Here is a 20,483-nt window from a genome sequence, read left to right as displayed (position 1 = left end):
TTTCTGTAGCGTCTGGCACAATAGTAGCCCAAACTCAGTGGCAGTCTACCAGCTGAAATAAATAACATTAACATGTTCTAGGGCCTCTCCAGCCCTTGCCAGGCTGAGAACTGATCTCTTGGAGGCAAAGAAATCCCTGTGCTTTGCTCTGGACAGTGCCAGAAAAGGCGAAGAGACAAAGGGAGAAGTCTCCAGGAGGGAGACCATGATGCAGTGATGCCATGCTGCCGTGACATTACCCTGTGGAACAGCACACGTGTCATGGATCTGGGTGCCTCTGATGTGGTCTGCTGGGTGGAGATGTCTCATGCTGAGTTTCAAGTCCTTTAGGAAGTTTGACTGACAGACTGTATCCCCTAATTCCAGACTAGGTTCCTTCAAAATCCCAAACCATTAGTTCTCTCACAGCTGTGATATACAAATGCCTGCAGCTGCTCTTCACCCCATTTTGCCCATCCCTCTGCAACATCCTTTGCTCCTTTCTGCACACCTCTACTGCCAGCCAGTCTGTTTTCTCCTCCTCCACCCCACTGCATGCCTCATGCTTTCTCTCCCTTCTCCTCTGCATGGTCAGCCCCTCCTATTCCCCTTCCTGGCCATTGCAATCAGTCCCTGGCCACCTTGCAGAACACACAGCACAAGCCTCCCACTTCTATTTTCAAGCCCGCTGGCTTCACCCTCAGGAGTATAACATGCTGGATGATGTCTCAGGGCTGCCTGTTAGGAACAGGACACTAAGGGACACACATTAGAGAACGTCCTCTGGACCATCTGCTGTTTCTTGGCTCTTCCTCTCCTTCCTGCCCTTCAGCTTTCATCCAGCCAAGATGCTCCACTTCCTCTCCCTGTTCTTGATCTTCACCTCATCTTGTTGCTCGTTTTTATTTCTAAGACATTTTTTTTCTTTTCTCAGACTCCTGTGTGGGCAATTTGGCCAGAAAGCACACAGACTTCTGGCCAGAAAAGCCATGCACCACTGGTTTATATGCCCTTTGCACCACACGCTTTTGGACCCTCAGAATGAAAGCAGAAGCATTATCTTGCCTTGCCTTGGTCAAAGTATCCATGAGATGCTTGCTGAGTGGAAAGCAGGTCTGTCTACAGCTGGCCACATGCTGTGTGCTCATCAGCATCCAGCACCTCTGCGGTATAAATAGGCATCTATAAATAGATACGTAGGCATCTTTCCTTTCTGGAAATCCTTCACTTGGTGGAATCGGTCAGGTCTCAAACTGCACCTGACACTTTGTGGACTCTGTCACAAGTGATCATAAAGATGAACTTCAGTATATCACTAGGACTATGGAGTTAAACACACAGTGCTCAAGATATTTATAAGGTTTTTAGAGAGACAGGTCATTTAGCATACAGGTAATATCACCATCCTAAACCCTCGCACTGGAATAAGGTGCACATTCAACATTATCATTTATCTTCTATTTGTGTTTTGTAGTGATGAGGTGTTTGGTGGTCTGACCAGGAGCACAGAGGCTGTCACCAATCTGGGAGGTTTGCCATCCATGTGGGTCCAGCAGGTGAAGGGTGAGTGTCTGGGTTGGGAGAACCAGAGGACACAAATTGGGGAGCAGCTTTCCCAGCACCACATGGCTCTCACAAACTGGTCAGTGGCAGAGCTCTACGCAACCAATGCTCAGTCCAGATCTTTCGGTGGCACAGTTGTTGCAATGGAGGGAACTACAATGTCTGATTTACCTGGCTTCTCCTGAGTCAGGCAATTAAAATATCATGGTTTCCACAGTGACATCACTACTGCCACACTGCACCAACGTCACTTTGCTGTACCGTATTCAGGTGCAGATTAAACTTACAGTAATAGATACTTCATGTGGAAAAAGGGTGACGCTTCTCCAGTCTTGAGTTGAACAGAAACTTGCGTTGTTGAGGTCAGAAGGCCCCTTTGGTCCAGCTCACTGGACCTCCTGCATGACACAAGCCCTAGAGGTCTGGCCAAAGAGCCCAGCAATCCAAGTGCTCCATGGGCAAAAGCAAATTCTCACTGGCTGCCTTCATTTGACATAAAATTGGTTTGCTTTCCAAGAGGCTGGAAAAGTAAGGACTAAAATGGCCAAGAAAAGTTGATCCCAAAGAAGCTCGAAGCTTTCCCCAGTGAACATCACCAACTGGTAGGAAAGCAAAGTGCAGCAGCACATGTATTCATAACCAGGACCACATGAAACAACTGTGTGTGGTCATACAGAATCAGACAAGACAGATCCACACCTGTATTTCACGTGACCTGGCAGACGTATTGCTGCAGTGCCTCCTCATGCCATGATATTTGACTGTTTTCCAAAACCTCAGTGGAGAAACCAGATCTTCTGCTCTTTTGTCTCTTGCACTGGAGAAAAGGGTAACATTAGGTCAGAGAACCAGCACAGAAGGAGAAGCCCAGCATTTGAATCCCTGCTCTATGAGAAAAAACAGAAGACCTATTTGTTTGTGGCTCATGCTGCACGCCCCAAACCCAGAAACACACAATTTACAGTCATGACCCCTTCACCTTTCTTGCTCCTCAGAGGATAAAATGGTTTCCTGTTTATTCCAATGGGCAGCTGTTGTATCCACAGGGGAGAGCAGCACTCATGGTTAATGTGGCTGGTGTCCAGATATGTTTTGCAGAAGTTGCTTGTTTGCTGGGCCATCCAGCAGCTGCTGAATGTCCTGCCTTTGGGAGTAGGAGTCTCCCAGGCAATTCTCAGACGCTCAAGCATGGGAGAGGACTTGCTGCCCCCATACTGAGATCAGCAGGCGGGAAAGAGGTCCCGAGGGCTTCCTCAACCTCTGCCATATGCTGGAGTATATCAGGAGCTATAGGGCCTCCTTCACCTTCTCCACCTGGTTCAGCCGTGCCCCCACGACGTTCTGTGTCACTTACTAGAGAACAGAACCAGTGCACTGCCTTGAGGTCTTGTAACCTCAGCAAATGCTGCTAGACATGAGGTAGGGTTGCCGAAGCTATGAGACATCCAGGACCAGTGAGGGAAACTCCCTGTCATCAGTGCCCAGGCAAGAGAAGTCTGGGGGCGTGGGCAATCCCTGGAAATCACCAGAGAAATATTATCACCATGGGAGCCACTGCTCGGGCTGCTTTTGTGGTCACTTGGACAGAAGAAAATGTCCCAGGATGCGGAGGATGCAGCCCCGGGAGGGTTCCCTCCCAGACATACAATCACCATAGGACATTTTTGGTCTCCTCCGTTAACATGGAAGAGGCAGTTAAAATACAGTGCCCTTGGGAAGGAAGCATTATAGACAATTAAATGCAGGAGAAAGACAAAGCTTGCTGCCTCCTGTGTCTGTGTTTCTTTTTTGACATCAGGAGCACTTCTCATGTTTGCTTTCCTTCTTTGCTTCTGCCTGGCAGGGCGGTGTTGGCGGTTCGTGTTTCTAAATGCCACAGTGACCCAGATTTGGAACAGGCAGGTGGTGATCCAGGCAGTGGGTTTGTGTCTGACTCTACTTATGCAGTCAGCTATGAATTGCTGAAATGGAAAGAAATCAAAGCCTAATCTCCAGCGACCTGTACACGGGCGTCAGAGTCACCATCAGTCTGGAACTGGGGGCACTGAGACACAGGCTGCAAAGTGGAGACGTGACGAGCTAGCCTAATGAATCAGTCATGCCCTCTGGACAAGCAATAGCTGGTACCAACCCTGTACCTACTCATTGGCCTTGCTTTTCAGCAGCACCCACTGTGTGCATCTCCAGGCTGGGAAAGATGCTGGCTCACAGGCAGTACAATAGCCGAGGGCTTTGGTGAACCCAGGCCGAAGTGGTAATTTGTTTTAAGCATGTAAACCACCCGCTTATTACGCACGAAATGATGTAAATGGTTCCGTTCTGGGTGCCACAGTGAGTAGCAAGAGATAGGTGAAATCTGTACAGCTCAAATTGCTCTAAATGAGCTGGCTTCTCTGATTTTTCTGGCCGCTTTTGTGGGCTCCCTCCTGTGAAAGTGACAGCTGAGCAAAGGGCTGTTTGTGCAGTTGAAGGCTGCCCGGATAGTGCATGAGAGGATGGATGGGTGCTGGTGGAGGCAAGGGAAATACAAGGCTAACGGGGACTACTGGAGGCAGGAGGGGACATTTTGTGTAGAACGTGCCTGTGCAATCACTCCTCGGTCCTAAACTGGTTTCTAGTCCCAGCAGTGACTTGGCACCTTGCAATCAGTAACACATCCATCCTTTCTAATCCTTCGCTGGTAGAGAAGTCCGGACATCCTTCCTGCAGAGGAGGGAGTTGTGGCACAGGAAAAGAGCATGTCTTAGCCCAAGGTGCTTAGCCCAAGGGCTAATGGCAAAGGACAAATGAAATCCAGCTTCTTCAATCCCAGGCTCCGCTAGTGGGGATTTCCTTCATCCTACAGATGCCACATCCACAGTATTTTTTAATCCTCCTGAACTCTCCCCTGCTCTTTAAGAGGCAGAGAAACATGTGCCGTGACTTTTCACCTCCGTAATGTCCCCCTCCTGTTGTTAGCTCTTTTTTTTGTTTTCCCACCTTTCTTCCGTCTCAAGCCTTCCTCTCCTCGCGGGCTGAATCACAGCCCTCTGTGTGGAACACCTCTGCTCCATAAGATACCGGTGACACAGCAAATAAATCCCCTCTGAAGAGTTTTCCCTGGCTGGTCTACATTTGCTGCTGCTTCAATTATGTCTCCTCAGCAACTTTAATGAAAGATAATTTTCCTGCTCTTGCTGTTGATACTGATTTGTGGTAGGACAGTCTTCCGAGTACTGATTTCCCAGGTTTCACTCTCAGTCCGTGCATTAGCACAGCAGTGTGCCATGCTCACCTCCATGCTATTGTCCTCTCGCCATCCCTTGCCCGTTCTCATCCTATCTTGTGCTCCTTATCCTGTGTCTGTTTCCATGGCACATGCACGGCCTCATCCTGTGCATTTCCCCGGAGCCACCAGCTTCTGCTCAGGGCCCATCTGGCCACCCTTCTGGGGCCACCTCCACAACTCGACTGCTCTTTCTGCTGGATGCAGCACGCTGCCGCCTCCCGAAGCCACTTGCTGTGTTTGTGAGTTGGCTGGAGCCCGTGGGCAGCCAAGCAATGGTGGTGCTGTGCCCCTTCCTGTGCTTCCAGTCCAGAGGAAGGTGGGAATGACCTCAATTTAAGAGCTGTTGTGATTGTTGGTGGCAATCACATCGATTGCAGCGGGATTTCAGGAGGAGTGCAGATCTGGGCCCCGCTGTCTGGAAAGAAAGGTGTCACTACTTCAGTGTGTTTCAGCCAAATACATTGACAAATAGCAGAGGTGAGGACTGTAATACGTTGGCAAGAGAAAAAGCGATTGCAGTGCTTCTCTCTGCAGAAGGTAAACGGGTTTCTGTTTAAGTTAAACATCAGAGGAACGATGACCTTACGAATGAAACACAACACCTCCAGGGGCTTATTCCTGTATCAGCCACTAATTTACTGCGTGACCTTCAGTAGTACATTCAAGCCCTCTCTGCTTTGATCACTTCTTGTATCAAACAACCCCAGTGACAAATTCCTTCCTCGTAGAGGTCCTGTGAGGACTACGCATCTCCATGAGATCCTCTCTGGATACATTGAAGGCAATTTTTTTTTTTTTTTACACCAAGACCGCATTTAGTATCCCCAATGATGTAATGCAGCACATTAGCTCACCAGTGCTAAGCCTGGAGCTTCCCACTCGGAGCTCATCCCACCTGCCTGGTGCGAAGGCGTGTGTCACCCCTCCACAGTCACTTCTCAGCAGGGTTCCTTCCTCTCCCCTTGCTTCTCTGGGTATCTTTTTAGCCTCCCTAACACCTCCTCCCTTGCCATTGCACACTGGTCTTCAAAGAAGACCCTTTGCCTCAGCACAGATGGGCACAGCCAATCACTTCCCTTTAAAGGGAGATGTTGCCTCAGCAACTGAAGTTTTGTAGTCGGGCAAAGTTCTGAAAAAAACTCAAACAATTGTGATGGGAAATGACACTCGGGAACAAATGTACCACGTTGCCATGGCAGCCTGAATACTTGCATGGAACTTGGTGTTTTGAAAATATAAAAAGTCTGTGCTTCGAGCGACTCCAACTAACTTAATGCCTTTGTCAGGTAGTTGCACAAGGCCAAGTGTCTGGTGTTTATATTTTATACCTGACGTGTGAGTGACTCCATCACTTCTGAAATGGAAGTAGCTTCTGCTCTCAATCTGATAGAGGTCTATTTGAGACTGCGGGTTGTTCTGGGTTGCCTGGTCTGGTATTGATCTTTTGGGGTTATTTCTGTCATTTGAAGTGTATCAGTTCTTAGTTGTCTTTGTTTCCACATCTGTGTTTTACCTGTTATTTCATTTCATGCACTTCTATGCCACAGTGTGTGGGCTAAAAACAGCAGGCGATTTGTTTGAAAACGTGGATGCACTCCTCTTCCTAGTCCCACAATAATCCCTGCCTTTCCTTTGAGCCATGAGGTGCGCAAGTGGCTTTCGGTGTCCACAGTCTGCTCCGGGCTGAACCAGATGTGATTTTTCTCCACCGAGTAGGTGCGTTCTCCTCATTATACTGAGGAAGAGAAATAACCAGCCTGAGGGTACTCCTGTGCCTGCTGGACGGACTCTCTTTGCAAACCCAAAGGTGAACTGAACTCCTGTGAGAGTCTATAAGACTGTACAGATATGGAGTTTATCACCATTTCCCATAGGAAGGGCTGACTCTCTTTTGGTGTCTATTTGGTAGGGCTCCCTGTGGCCCGGGAAGCCTGGAAGAGAGGAATGAGAGAGAGAAACTGGATCTCAGTGACCTATTCCTGTTATTCTTCACTGTCTCAGGCATCCAGCCCTCTGGTAAAAGCAGCGTGGGTAGGTAAAGGTCTGTGAGATGCAGAAGGAAAACAGCCACTGGTCCAATCCTGAGAAGATTAAATCCCAAATGGCTCACAGGAGGAGAGAGATTCTCAGTATATAGCTGAGAAACAATCTGGGGCCCTGACATCGCATCTCATTGCTTGATGGTGAACCCTTACTGAAAGCTGAGCAGAGGGACAGTTCTCCCAGCTGGGCAGAGCCAACTGATGCCTTTGGCAGAGTCAACCCTCCCCAGTCAGCAGGAAAACACCTCAGCTGAGGATCCACCATGCTGCGGGTGTAGTGAGGCCAGTGACAGACCCCGTGTGCCAGCCCAGGGCTGGGTGCGTGCACAGAGGACTTCCCACCCTAGGCTGGGCCACAGCTCAGAGATCATATTCCACCATCATCCATGAGGATGTTTTGTTTTCCCTCGTCCACTGAAGCATCTGTTTCTATTGCCCAATCTGCCCTTGCATTGTATCATCGTGGTTCTGCTTCATCTTTGTCTCCTCCCCGTTGCCCTGGGTGGTCCAGTGTTGTCTGCTGTTACTCGTAGGCTGTGTGGGAGTGTCCTAATTTGGAGAGGCTGTGGAAGGAGCATCGGGATGCCTACAGGGCAGTGGGGATTTCTGTGCTTCTTGGCAGGAGCTCAAGCCATGTACCCAACCCCTGCGGCTCCTGAGCTCTCATCCCCAGGTCACCTACTCCCCTGGTCTGCATGCACATCTCACCCCAAACTGCTCCTCTCCAATCAGAGTATTAAGGAGACGGTTTATCTCAAGGGCTTTGGAGAAGGCATAACTGTTCTTAATTACTTGGTGTTGCAAAGGTTTCTAGTCTCTCATTGCCCCTTGACAGTTTTATTATGGAAACATTTTTTACTCTGGGCTCTCTCCTTTGTGTTTTTGTGCAGCGTTTACAATAGGGACTCCTCAGTGCTTGTTCTCAAGCAGCTCAAACGAGAGATTGGCTTTAGACAAAACACGCAGCTGGCTTCCAGGAAGCAAGCAGAGAAATGCCGACTGTTTCATAAGGACACACTCTGCTCAGCCTCAGCTCCCCAGCCTCCGATCTCTACACCTGCCTTTTCTTCTTTTGGCCTCAGTGTCTGCAGAAGACTCGAGAAAGAGGACCAGTCCTGCGCCTGGTCCCAGGTTCCTCTTTGCAGCAGTGCCCTCCCCATGATATTTGAGACCACAAAGCTGTGAGCTTCATCCCTTACGGGAGTGCCCTCTGCCACTCTGCCTAATTTCTGCTTCTTATCTACTGTTTGTACAGAGCCATGCCAATGGATGGGAAGGTGTGGTACTTACCAGACAGATGAAGACGGGATCTGGGAAAGGGTGCGAGAAGAAATGGAAAGGCTCTGAGGTCATTTTAAATATTTGCTTGAAACGAAGCCCTTGATCTGAGCTCGTTTGATGTTTGTGGCCATTTTCCTGGAGAATAATTCCACAATTACACAATAAAAAAACCTATAAAATCCGTAATCATCAGTACATTTGGGATAGTTCCACTTTACTGGAAGAGCACTCACTTGTGTTCAAGCCTACAGCAAACCCATTCAGGGGGTTTATTTTGTGCCAAGAGGGCTAAATATGTTTCTGAGACCCATACTTTATAGACTTAGAGGGACAGAAACCTCTTCTCAATCGACAGAAGAAAAAAGGAAAAGCCTGTTTCTGGCAAGCATCATTTATTGAAACTGAAGTATTGCCCTGCCTGTGATCCTGCCCACTGTGTTTTGCCATTTTTACATGGAAGGGCTCTGTCTTCTGACAACATACATGGTATAGGGGTATCACAGTAACCGTATGAGGGACAGGGCATTGAGAGTAGATGGTGTGTACCCCAGCCTGAGCAGGTCGCCCTGCCCCAGCAGCGGTGGCTTTCAGGGAGTGGGGTCTGTGTAGGGTGTTCAGATAAGGAGTAAAGGTCTGTTTCATGTTATGTTAGTACTTTCCCTGGGGTTATAGTTTGTGTTAGTAGGGATGAGTAAAGCTGGATCAGTGGGAACGAAGCAGAAATGGTCTCCTAAAGAAGTCCCAGTGGATCCGTGGTGGTTGCTTTGTTAATACTTTATGGCTCAGAGTTGACTCACTCTGTCCAGAGCGGACCTGATCAGGGGCGGCAGAGTCTGCCTTGCAGGACAGAGACTAGTGACGCAGATTTTTACAGTATGGTGAAGATGGACATATGCCATTACCTCTGACAGTTCCTCACAGGACCTGTAAGTAAGGTTTCTGCAGGTAGGAAGTATTGTATGACTGTGTCGTTGTCTGCAGTTTTGATGCATTACTTGGGGTTTTGCCTCTTTTAATATGTGCAAGAGTTTTGGTGTTTGTGCATGCATGCACTCTTCTGTAAGTCATAAATCACCATGCCCCTCAGCCAAAGGAAACTGTAGCTCCTTGTTCCTAAAGACCCCTGAGAACTGACAGCTGAAAACACTACCAGCATAAATAACCAGAGACTTGCAATTTCCCACATCCCAAAATAGGAAAATGATGGCAATTTCTCATCATCCTTAATTTTTTTTAACAAACAACGGGCTCGTACCTGAGTGAATCCCTGCTTTCTGGTCTCAGCAGTTGGCACAAACCTGTTTATAGTGTGTATACAGATGTGCAGAACCAGCCTCTGTCCTGGGTCTGAATGAGTCCATAGGCTTCTACCACCCCTGGACTGCTACTGAGCTGAAACTGCGAGAATTGATCATAAAGTCAGGGAAGGAGGAGAGGGAAGTGGGAGCTGAAGGTCATCCCGAGTTTTGGCATTCGTAGGATGGAGGGGAGAGTGGCATCGCTGACATTGCCAGAAGAAAGGAGGAAGGGCAGATGAGGGAGGAGAGATTAGGGTTTGGTTTTAGTGGTTGCCACAGATTATGAAGAAGGAAATACGAAAAAGGTTATGAGGAACCTACATCAAGGAGGAAGACCAGGGAAAGGACATCATAGAGATGCCAGAGGAAATGGCAATAGCTAAGGGGGACAATGGTGGGGCTGCTGTGGGGAGAAGCAGAGGAGACCCCAGTGGGGCTGGAGAAAGGGAGTCAGAAAGGAGGTGCTATGGGAGGGACTGGGGACTCAGTAGCCAGTGCAGGTTCTCGATGGGAGCTGAGGCAGGTCCAGCAGACCATGGCCAGGGTCGTCAGCACGTGCCACTGGGCTACCTACACCTATGCTGATGTAAGGTTGTTCCAGCAGTGGACAGTCCAGAGGACACAGGGCCAGTGCAGGCAGCCAGCTTTGGAGCTGAGCTATGGGTCACAGACTGCCTTGGCACAGTAGGAGATAGCTGGTGGGGCTTGGTGCCCTGACTGTGAAGGAAAACCTGGGACACATGAGCGGTGACAGAGTAGCAGTGAGCAGAGTTGGGTTGGGGCCAGACGCAGCTTGCAACCACTACAAAAAATGTCGCTGCATGCTCATGGTAAGCAGATGCCAGCTGTTGGCCAGCCAAACGCTTGGCCAAGTTGGAAAAAGGACCACCATGAGCCAATATAAGCACATCCTGCCATTGAACAGCATGCTTTCTTCCTGGCCTCCTCTACATCAGAGATCCTTAGTCCTTAAACACAAGGACATCAGTTTCCAGGAGATATGGGCTCCTCCTGGACATTTGCTCTCTGTCTAAAAGCATTCGTCTTCCAGTAAGGCGTGCCACAATATCCCTGAGGTAGTAGGGCTAGATATATCTCAGCTCTTTGCAACCAGGGCAGAGCCTTTCTTGGGCCCCAGGAGAACTGAAGGTGCACTTCTGCTTCTTGCGCGCATCCCTGAGGACCTCTGCTTTGCCCCTGCACTGATCTGGGCTTCACGTGTGACCGTTTGCTAAAAGCCAGTGTGAGATGCAATGGTTAAATGAATTTTCCAGCAACTGTTTCCTCAACAGAGCTTTCATCCTGAAAGAGAGGAGGGCCAGCATCTCCTCTTGGGACCAGTGTGCACTCTGCCCCGATCCCGAAAGCACTATTGCCGTGCAGAGGCGGTGGTGGCATGGCTCCCGAGTCCAGGGGAATGTGCAGAATACAGCAGAAAGAGACACAAGCATGTTGATTAACACCCAGGAACACCTGAAACCAGAAAGGAGGAGGGAAGTGTTAACTCTAAGTGCTGAGGCCATCAGGACGGACCTGAGTACAGCAGAGTGGAACAAGCACCGACAGGTATACTAAAATAAATGACTCACTCAGGAAAAGGTCAGTCGTACTTGATTTGCCAACTTGTGGTGAGCGCGTAGGCTGTGACACGCAGCAGTGGCCACTTTCAGATGATTTGTTTTGAGGCAACATGAATCTATTGTCTTGGGAACCATTGCCCTGAGAGACTTCAGGCAGTGACCTCTAATCCCGCGGAGGGTGGGTTTCAGCAGGAATGGGATGGAGCAGGGGCACGGGAAAGGGTCTTCACATTATTGGTAGGAAAACCTGGTCAGCAAATGAAAAATTTCAGTGAAATAATAAAAAAATTCTTTTTTTTTTAAATAAACCTTCATATTCCTAATGTTTACTTTGTCATAGGGAAAAGAAAAGCTGGCATTTCAGAATTAAAAATAAATTCCTTTTTAACTTTCAATACCACATTTTCCACCAAAACCAGGAATGAAAATCGATGAAGATGGTTATCCATCTTGGAAGGAAGAAAACAGATCATCTCCAAACCCATTTAAGGTAAAGTCAGATGGGCTTTCACAGCAGTGTTCTGCCATGCCATGTCTTAGGTCTCTCACAGTTTGCTCAGAAGGTCATTCCATGAATACCCACTTAGGACAACCTTTGGTAACAACATCCTCTCACAGGGTTTCCTGGCACAGGCCCAGATAACAACAAAACATTTCTTCTTCTGAAAACAGCTTCCAGACATCTCTGGGCGCTCTCAGTTTGGGTATATAAGCAGTTTTTGAGTACAAGATGTGGTTTGGTCTTTACAAACTCCCATCCTTAAATAAATTTACATTGGTGCTTCATGGGGAATGTTTACTCCTGCGTTCCCAAGTTCCAGCCGTCAAACAAATGGGTTTTGCTTAATGAAAAGCGCTCTGCAGGAGTGCTCCCTTAGCTGGGAGATGGGGGGTCAGGAAAGGAAATAAATGGGGAAATAAGAGATGTATTTCTTCTTCTCTGTGAACTGCAGTTTTGTGGCAGGATACTCCATTTCGCAAATTTGTTATTCATCAAGTTGTTTGACTTCAGAGTTAAAAATCCATAAAGCAAACTAATTCATTTTAAGCTTCCCACATGGATCTCAGAAAGAACAAGATATTCCTTTGCACTGCAGCACAACTGGGAGTCTTTCTTTTTTTTTTTTTTTCTTCTCTTTCCTACCCTAGCAGGATAGGATGTTTCCGAAGGATATCACACCTCTTTCTTGCCTGAGCAGGACTCCCTGTTTCATGGCAGAGAACAATTCCAATTGGCAGGGGTCAGGACCTTTAAGGAAAAGGGTAGCGTTACCGCATTGGAGAAAACTCAGATTTAGCAGAGGGATGATTACCACCACAACTGACCCTGTAAATGAATGTTCTCAAATATAAATCTCAAAGATTTAAAAAGACGCTGGCATTGACTATTAAATGGAGTCAAACTGTTCAAAAAACATTTGGAAGATTAATGCTGGTGGTGTAGCAGCCTCCCGACAGTGGTTCTCAGCCCTTTTTGCTGGTGCGTTGTGCTTGCTCTGGCTCCAGGAGCAGCCCTGCTCCTGGTCTCAGCACGGCCGTATTCACAGCAGAGCACTCTCTGGGATCCTGGATCCTGAGGGCATGAGAGCAACTGCAACTATATAAGCTGTTAAAGAGGGGTCGCATCCAAGCAGTGAGCTGCAAGGTGAAAAGGACACTCGTTAGCAGACCCATACTTCTCCCTCTGAGCATCCGATGTGGTGACAGAAATGAAGAGTCAGGATTTCCAAAGCAGGCTCACGATTCATAAAGTAAAAACAGCCATGGTGGTGCAAACCTATGATCCAGCTTTCCTTTGCCTCTTCCAGCACAGAGTTTTGCAAAAGGAAGAATACAGCATGCAGGGTAAATCCTGAGTGGTCTTGTCTCGGAAGAACACTTCCAAAAATCAGCGGTTATGAGAATTTCTGAGCTGGGAGATGCTTCTGGGTGACTATGGTTAATAATCATCGGAGAACCCAGTTATAGCTACACAGCACCTCAGCAAGAGGTTCCACTGTAAAATAACGAGTGTTTTTTGCCAAGATTGAGAGGGTGCTTACTGCTGCCATTTTGACTACATTTTTATACCTGACAGTCTTCAGAACATTGTAAAACTATAGGAGAGTGAACTGGATGCAGTTCTGCATGTGTTGGATGGTGAGCTGAATTTCAGCTTAGACTCTTTGTTGCTAGAGAAAAAAATACTCCCAGGAGTCTGGTGATAAGCAGAAAAGCCTCCCAACCCTCAATGAAACAGAGGAAAACAAATAACTCTGAAATCTGTTATTATTATTTGTAAGATGAGAATAGTTCTTATTCTTAAGAAATAATGTGCAAAGTTATTTACATGAAATAGTTTTGCAGAGTACCTCAGTGCTAAATTCTATGACCAAAAAAAGGGTTTCTTGGTGTTTCTGAACTATTTTTCCCCAAACCAGGTAGCATATAGGATTTTCCAGTGATCTTAAACACTTATTTGGCCAGTGAATACATGGGATGTCACAGGGTTCTGAATCCAAACGATATTCCTACAGCCTTGCCTGGTACTGAGCTTATCCCTTCAGGCGAGCGAAGGCTACTGTGGAGCTTTCACCTTAAATGTTCCTAGAGTAATGGAAAAGGAAGAAGTTTAAACAGCTGTTGAGAAAAGAGGGTTATGCAGGAGCGAAATGTTTCACATAACAAGCAAAATTAAAAGAGTAAACCAAACATTAGAAATGAACAAAACAACAGAAAGCAAAGCAGAAATATTTTGAAATGCATGAGTGCCTCCTCACAGAGATGCCCTTTACACAGCCTGGTGGCATTGAGTTTGCTCTCTACTCACCATTTAAGGAGCTCTTTGCTTTCTGTGTATCATTACAACATTGATCCTAGTACACAATGAGTAATTGTGTTTGCCTTCAGTAAAAAGCTCCAGCCCCCTAGTTCGGTTTCTATAGCCATGTTCTTGTAACCATTCCTGAGATGGTGCCTGATATTGTTCTACTTATTCATTAATAACATGTGTTGTGGCTTCTTCTGATGTAAACATTAGCCAGGCTTACATGAAGTTTTTAATAAACTTCTCTATCACCACACACACTAAAATGAAAAATTATCCATGACCCCTTTTGCAAGCCATTAATGATGACACGCAATTTGGCTGATGAATCACAAGTTTGCTGTAGATTTAGGCTATGTTTGTGGCCGTCTCAGTGGAGTCTGTCCTCTTCTTCTCCATGGTAACTGCTCTGCCTCTGACATCACTAGCCAAAATAGAGCATGGAGGTTATAAAATCCTGAGGGGGTGTGGGATGGGGAATGATAGAGACAGAATGAAAATATAATTCAATAAAAGAAACTTTTTTAACACTTAAGTCGCCAGACAGTGTCCAGTGCATCGATGAGGCAAAGGACATCTGAAATCTGAGAAATGGGAATATTGGCATTTAGGAGCTGGAAATTTGGGCAAGGTTATTGAGACAGCTTGGAAAGCAAAATGATTGTATCTGTGAGCCACGATGCATTTGATCCATATGATTTTTTTTCATGGCATCAGAAATCCTCTTCACAACAATGAGGGTAAAGAGCCCCATGTTGGGAGTCGAGAAAGCTCTTTGGCAACTAGGGAAAACAAGACAAGAGCAGGAATCTCAAAGTAAATATACTAAAGCAGATGCCAGTAGTACTCTATCACAATCTTCACTTGTGATCCGGGATGCTGCTTTTCTAAAGCCCGGATCCCAGAAACCTTGAGCTAGATGACCATCTTAAGTTGAATTAAAAAAAAAAAAAAAAAGGAAAAAAACCCACCCCAAACCAGACTTTTTGTGTTAGGAGAGACAAATCTGACAAGAAAGACCAACATACCTTGGAAGTTCAAAATCAGAAGGGAAAGAAAATGAAGAAAAAGTTTATCAGCCATTAACATTCCACAGTTCAAAGTACAGTTTCCTAGATCCCAGTTTAATGCTTTGGAGCATTCAATACTGCAGTTTAGATGCCACTGGAGGACAGGAGAGCTTAGAAGTTGTAACTCAGGGTAGGGGGGAGACAGCGGGGGTGGGGAAAGTTCGAGAGGATGAGAGGATGTTTAGGCTCATCTCTGTTCTTTTGAACAAGGCTGTCAGTTTTGGAAGGGTGAAGTGTTTCCAGGGAAATGGAAACTCAGCTCCAACCTTGTCAGAGCTCCGACGTGACAACATGTATAAAATAAACAGAAGTGGAGTGTTAAGACAGTGCACATACACCAGATCTGTGCAATGTCGGGATCATTTTGGTTCACTTCACAAAGCTATTATCCCTTTTTGACTTGCATGGTTAGCCAATTTTAAACGTCCTGTGGACTGTTTCATTTAGGAGGAAAAAAGCTAATAATGGAGCCCTGTATTTCCTTTTTGCAGCCCTACTTTTCTTACAAAGAAGGTACATGAAACCCTCTTTCCTTGGACAAAACAGGAATGACACAGCAGGAAACAGTTTCTTTGTTCACAATTCTGAGCCAACGTTTAGTCTCAAAATATTTTTCTCTATGTTCTTTCATTCCTGTGTTTCCCCTTTCTCAGCACTAGTTTTTTGGTTTTGTTTTGTTTTTTTTTTTTTTTTTTCATAAACCAGAGATATGTCAGGTTTTTGTTTCTTTTTACTTTAATAAAATGTCTGCTAGGAAACATAAAAAGCAAGTTGTCTAATGAACAGCAGAAAGAATGCAATGTGAGTTCCTATAAATTTGTACCCACTGTCCCTGTCTCTAGTTCTATTCAGAGCCCAAAGAGTGATCATCCGGCTGATATCCATTTGCAGTTTGACTTGACAGCATACCAAACTGGAAAAATAACTGTTAAATGTACACGCTGGCCTTTCCCTCAGCAAGTTCCTAGCTTGACTATCTTCACTTAGTCATTGATTTTCATGCAACTTGTAAGAATTCGTTATCTTTGTGACTTTCACTGTGGAAAGTAGGAAGATAGATGGCCAGATAGTGTTTGCTGTCTCATGTTTTGTTTCCTTAGGACAGCCAGGTGAAAAAAAAATCCACCTTTCTTTTTTTATTTTTTAATGACCTAAAGAAAGATAAAAAGAAAGAAAGAGGGAAGAAGAGAGGAAGAGAGAGAGGGAATGATAAATATCAGGAACAAAGGAAAACTGCATTTTAAGCCAACATGAGAGGAGAAAGAAAGAAGGGAACAAGCAACTGAGGAGAAATAGAGATGAAGAATCAAAAGTAATCCACACTTATAATTTAGATAATGGAATTTACCCTGCTTATTTTATAAAATGAATTAAAGCTGCCTTGCAAATACTGGTGCAATTAAATCATGTTTCTCTATTGAAGTCGAACATGAAAGAATAATAAAATTTAGTTATACCATCTGCAGAAACAGCTGTCAAATATCTGCTGTCTCTATTTAGGTGACTCTGAGTGTGTTTGGGCCGCTGCATGTATGCACAGAATACAATCATATTAAGAGGACAGGTGACCTTATGCGGTCCTTTCTCGAGCTGGTTTTAGCCCGGTGCTTAAACACATATGTTCCAAAATGTTTTTGGCTGAAAGGATGGATATCGCACTGTGGTCAAAGACCTGGTGTTGAGGTTTGGGCTGGTGTCCAGAAGGACTGAGGGCAGTGGCTGGGAGCTGTGGAAGAGATGCAGCAAGTCCCAGCCCAGGTCCCCAGCTCAGCCCCAGCTCCTCGGGCTGCAGGGCCAAGGGATCTCCAACCACTTCCTTGGCTCCTCTTGCCTCTTCAAGACCAGAGTATCTGCTGCCACATGACTCCAAACTCAAGAGAGGTACGATGTGGTCTGCCACCCTCCAAGCCTCCTGCCCTACTCCATGCAGTGAGGAGCTCTGCCTCTCGCCATTGCCTCTCCTCCCTCTGTCGTGGTGGCTGGCCCTGGTGAGCAGAGAGACCATGTCACCCTGGACGGAAACGCTCTGCCTCCAGCCTTCACAGTCACGCGCCTGTAAGATGAAGGCTGCGGCAGCATTAGCGAGGATGCCACAGTACAGAGGTGTCGTGTGAGGTCACTGGTGTGCAATTGCTCAGGGCGATACCTTCACTTGCTCCAGCGACCAGGTGAGAAACTGGCACAGAGCAGGAAAGGGAATGCAAGCCATCGTCATGGAGTGGCTTGGACGTGAGCCAGGTGAGCTCAGAGGCACAGGCGTTAGCTCAGGGGTGATGAAGAAATCTCACCATCCCTTTCCAGGTCACCGTGTTTCACAGGTGAGCACCTGCAAACCGCAAGATTCCCACCTCACCCTCTCCCCCCCATCTTGTGCTTTCGCCACGCCATGACATGTGGCCTGAGCTCTGCAACTCATCACCATGCCCCAACCACTCCATGGGGTCACAGAAAGCTGCACCCAGCAAAGAGTAACGGGGCATACAGATATTTTAAAGCCAGTGAGGAGACAAGGCACAGACAAGAATCTGCCCGAGCTAACACTGCAGCTGGGAGCCAGCTAAAAGAGCAGGGAGGGTTTACGGGTACACTTCCAGAGGTGAGCAGGCAGGCTGGCTACTTTTAAGGTAAAGATGGAGCTTCTTTTTCTAAACTGATCAGAGAGCATTGCTGCCCATCTCAAAAGTGGAAAAAGGCATTTTGCTCTTTGGGGTCAGCTGTCCTGTTCCTCTTCTGTGTGGGCTTGAGATAAAGCTTTTTTGAGGACACTTGTTTTCATGCTGACGTGGCTGGTGCACTCATTGGTACAGAGTTGCCTGGAGGCCTGATCAGCTTCTTCAGGTCCCCATGTCCCAGGAGAACCTCAGGAGAAAGAGCTGCCAGCTGTTGCCTAACGTGGCGGTCTGTCTCTTGCCCTGGGTTAAGCTGCAGAGATGTCAAGCGACAAATGTGGGTTTGCTCCAGCTGTGTGGCAATGAATAAACCTCAACTGTATGATTCAGATCATGCAGATGCTGTGTGAGTGGAGCGAGGTTGCAGGGGCTGACGTGTAGGCTGGAAGAAAGCAGAAGAACCTGCAAAGTGGTGTCCTCCTTATCAGGCAGGGAGGCAGGTGCTGATTAAAAGACAACGTTTGGTTTCTCCAGCAGTGGCTTCTCTGTGGCCTCACGTTCACGATCTGCTTCAGGAGACATCCAGTGATCCGAGTTTCACAGTGTTCACATTTGACTTCAGCAGCGTGTGCCAGGCGTGTGCCTGTGAGAAAGGTAGGGTGGGTTGACAAAGTCCTACAAGAACAGCAGATTTACCTATAAAATGAAAATGACAAGGAAGGCAGTGAAATGGTTTTGACTGTGGAGCTTACGGATTCCTTGATGATTTTTGGCAGCCGTACTTGATATTTCCCTGTAGCGAAAGATACACTTCTGAGTACGGGGTGGAAACGCCGTTACTGCCCAGTTGGGATGAGCGCTCTTTTGCCGTGGAGGGCCAGGTGCTGCAGCTTGGTTGTGGAGCAGGTGCTCTGGGGAGGCAGAGGAGCACTGCCTGCTGACAGGCAGAGGGTGTGATATGATAGCGTGGCTCACTGCCATTGAACCCAAGTTGTAGCTATTACTGCAGATAATTACAGGTGTTGCAATTTTATCAGTGTGCTTCTTCCAGAACTGTGTATCTTAGCACATTTCGAAAGAAGCAGGCAACCCACAACCAGCATGCTAATTAGCGAGCAGCGCTGATGAGAGACCAAAGCGACGCTGGAGGAAAAAATGCCACAAATCATTCACAAGATCGAACGTCGTAGCTCTCAGCGAAACTCACATCTTGCACTCAATCTCCTGGCTTTGTGGGGTGACGTTTCCAGCCTTTGAAGTCATGTTTTCTTTTGACATCTTCGTGTGCTGAAGATGAGCCCACGCTGCAATCCCTGATGTAGCAGAAATGGATGCAGAGGGGCTACAACAAATCCTACCTGCGGCAGAGCCGGGCAGAGCCGAGCAGAGCCTGTGCACTGGCTGGGGACACGGGCAGCCCAACCATGCTGCCACGGCCGCGGCTGCGTGTGCTGCTGGCCCAGCTTGGGGAGGCTCGTTTTTAAGGAGGATGTCCTTGGGCAAGGCAGGTCAGGCACATGCTCGGCACAGCAGGTCTCTGTTGGAAACCTGTCTCGTGGGAATGGCAGGAAGCTGCTAGGACTGCTCCGGGCTGAAGGAAACAGCACCTCGCTTCGGAAATGAACCACTAAGTCTTCTTTGTGCATTCTCATAAACCACACAAAATTTGTCCATTTTCCCTTCTTCTTTTCCTGGGCTCTCTCCCAAGTGCTTTCTCAGAATTTCCATAACTAATTCACAGCATAATGCAAATAGAATTAAAAAATACATTATATCTTTCTACCTTGCTGGCCTCAGCTCTTTAAGGTGAGAATGTCACGACGGATCAACGGAGGAGTTAATTTCCAATTTAATTTTAAAACTTCAATGGAGTGGGTCACCTACTTCATCCTCTGAAGGAGGCACCATGTGCTGAAAACTGTTATCTCTAGGCTTGGCTGTATTAAGAAGCGGGTTACGTTAACTTCAAACCTCTTCACGTTATAATTAAACCCTAAGTGTGCCTACTAGGTGGATTTGCAAAGACTCCTGTCAGCCTAGCAAAGCCAATCTCTCTTGAGGAGCTGCCCCTGTAGCCAAAGGTGAAATAGGCTGTTCAAAACTCAGTTTCAGATGGTGGAAACCAAGGCCCTGACTGGGGCGGGGTGCAAGAGGGTTCTTCTTAGTGTGCCTTTTCAGTGGGGTAAATACTGACTTTTCACAGCATTAGGGAGGAGAGGTAGAGGGAATTGTTTGGGTCAAACTGGAGGAGAAAGTTTTACATATATTTTTCTCAACAAAAAAAGGTAAAACCATGAAAAAGGGTGTTTCAGATCATCCTGAAGCCTCTTTGCTCAGGCCAGGAGAAAACACTTCATTGTTGCCTTGTGAATCTTCTGCAAATCTTACTTCTTTTTAAAAAAAAAAAAAAAAAAAATAGTAGTTGACTATTCAGTCAAAAGCCACTGTTTTGAATTTCAGTGGTTGGAATGTTGTTTGAAAGTCTGAAGTCACTCTGGAAAACTTTGATGCAATCTAGGCTTTTCCAAAATGGAACATCTCATTTTTCACATGTCTAAGTGATACTGCATGACATTTTCAAAATTCCTCCTTCTCTTCACACTTTTTCTTTTCCAGTCAAAATTATTTGCTGATTTTGACCCAATTTTGCAAGTAGTTCCATTCAGTGTCTGTCGAAAAATTTTCCAGATGATCTAGTTGAGCCAGGGTAAGAGGCCAGAAGAAGACACAGGCTGGAGTAACAAGGGTTGTGTGAGGAAGGAACAGAGGGGCAGGGGTGTGGATGGCTGAGCAGAGGCACAGCTGCTAAGGGTCCTGGCCACTGTCCTCACTGGAGATGCTTAAATTCAGCAAACGGGGTGTCACAACAAGGGCACCGCTTGGGGAACAGGAAGTGGGATGAAAACCTAGAGTGCAGAAGGTGCCCGGAGAAGAACTGAGGGGCAACAGAGAATGAGTCAACTGGAACAACTGAAATAAACCATGAG

The sequence above is a fragment of the Tauraco erythrolophus genome, chromosome 4 (genome assembly GCF_009769465.1).
Source record: "Tauraco erythrolophus isolate bTauEry1 chromosome 4, bTauEry1.pri, whole genome shotgun sequence".
Taxonomy (NCBI): Eukaryota; Metazoa; Chordata; class Aves; order Musophagiformes; family Musophagidae; genus Tauraco; species Tauraco erythrolophus.
Note: the sequence above shows the minus strand (reverse complement) of the source record.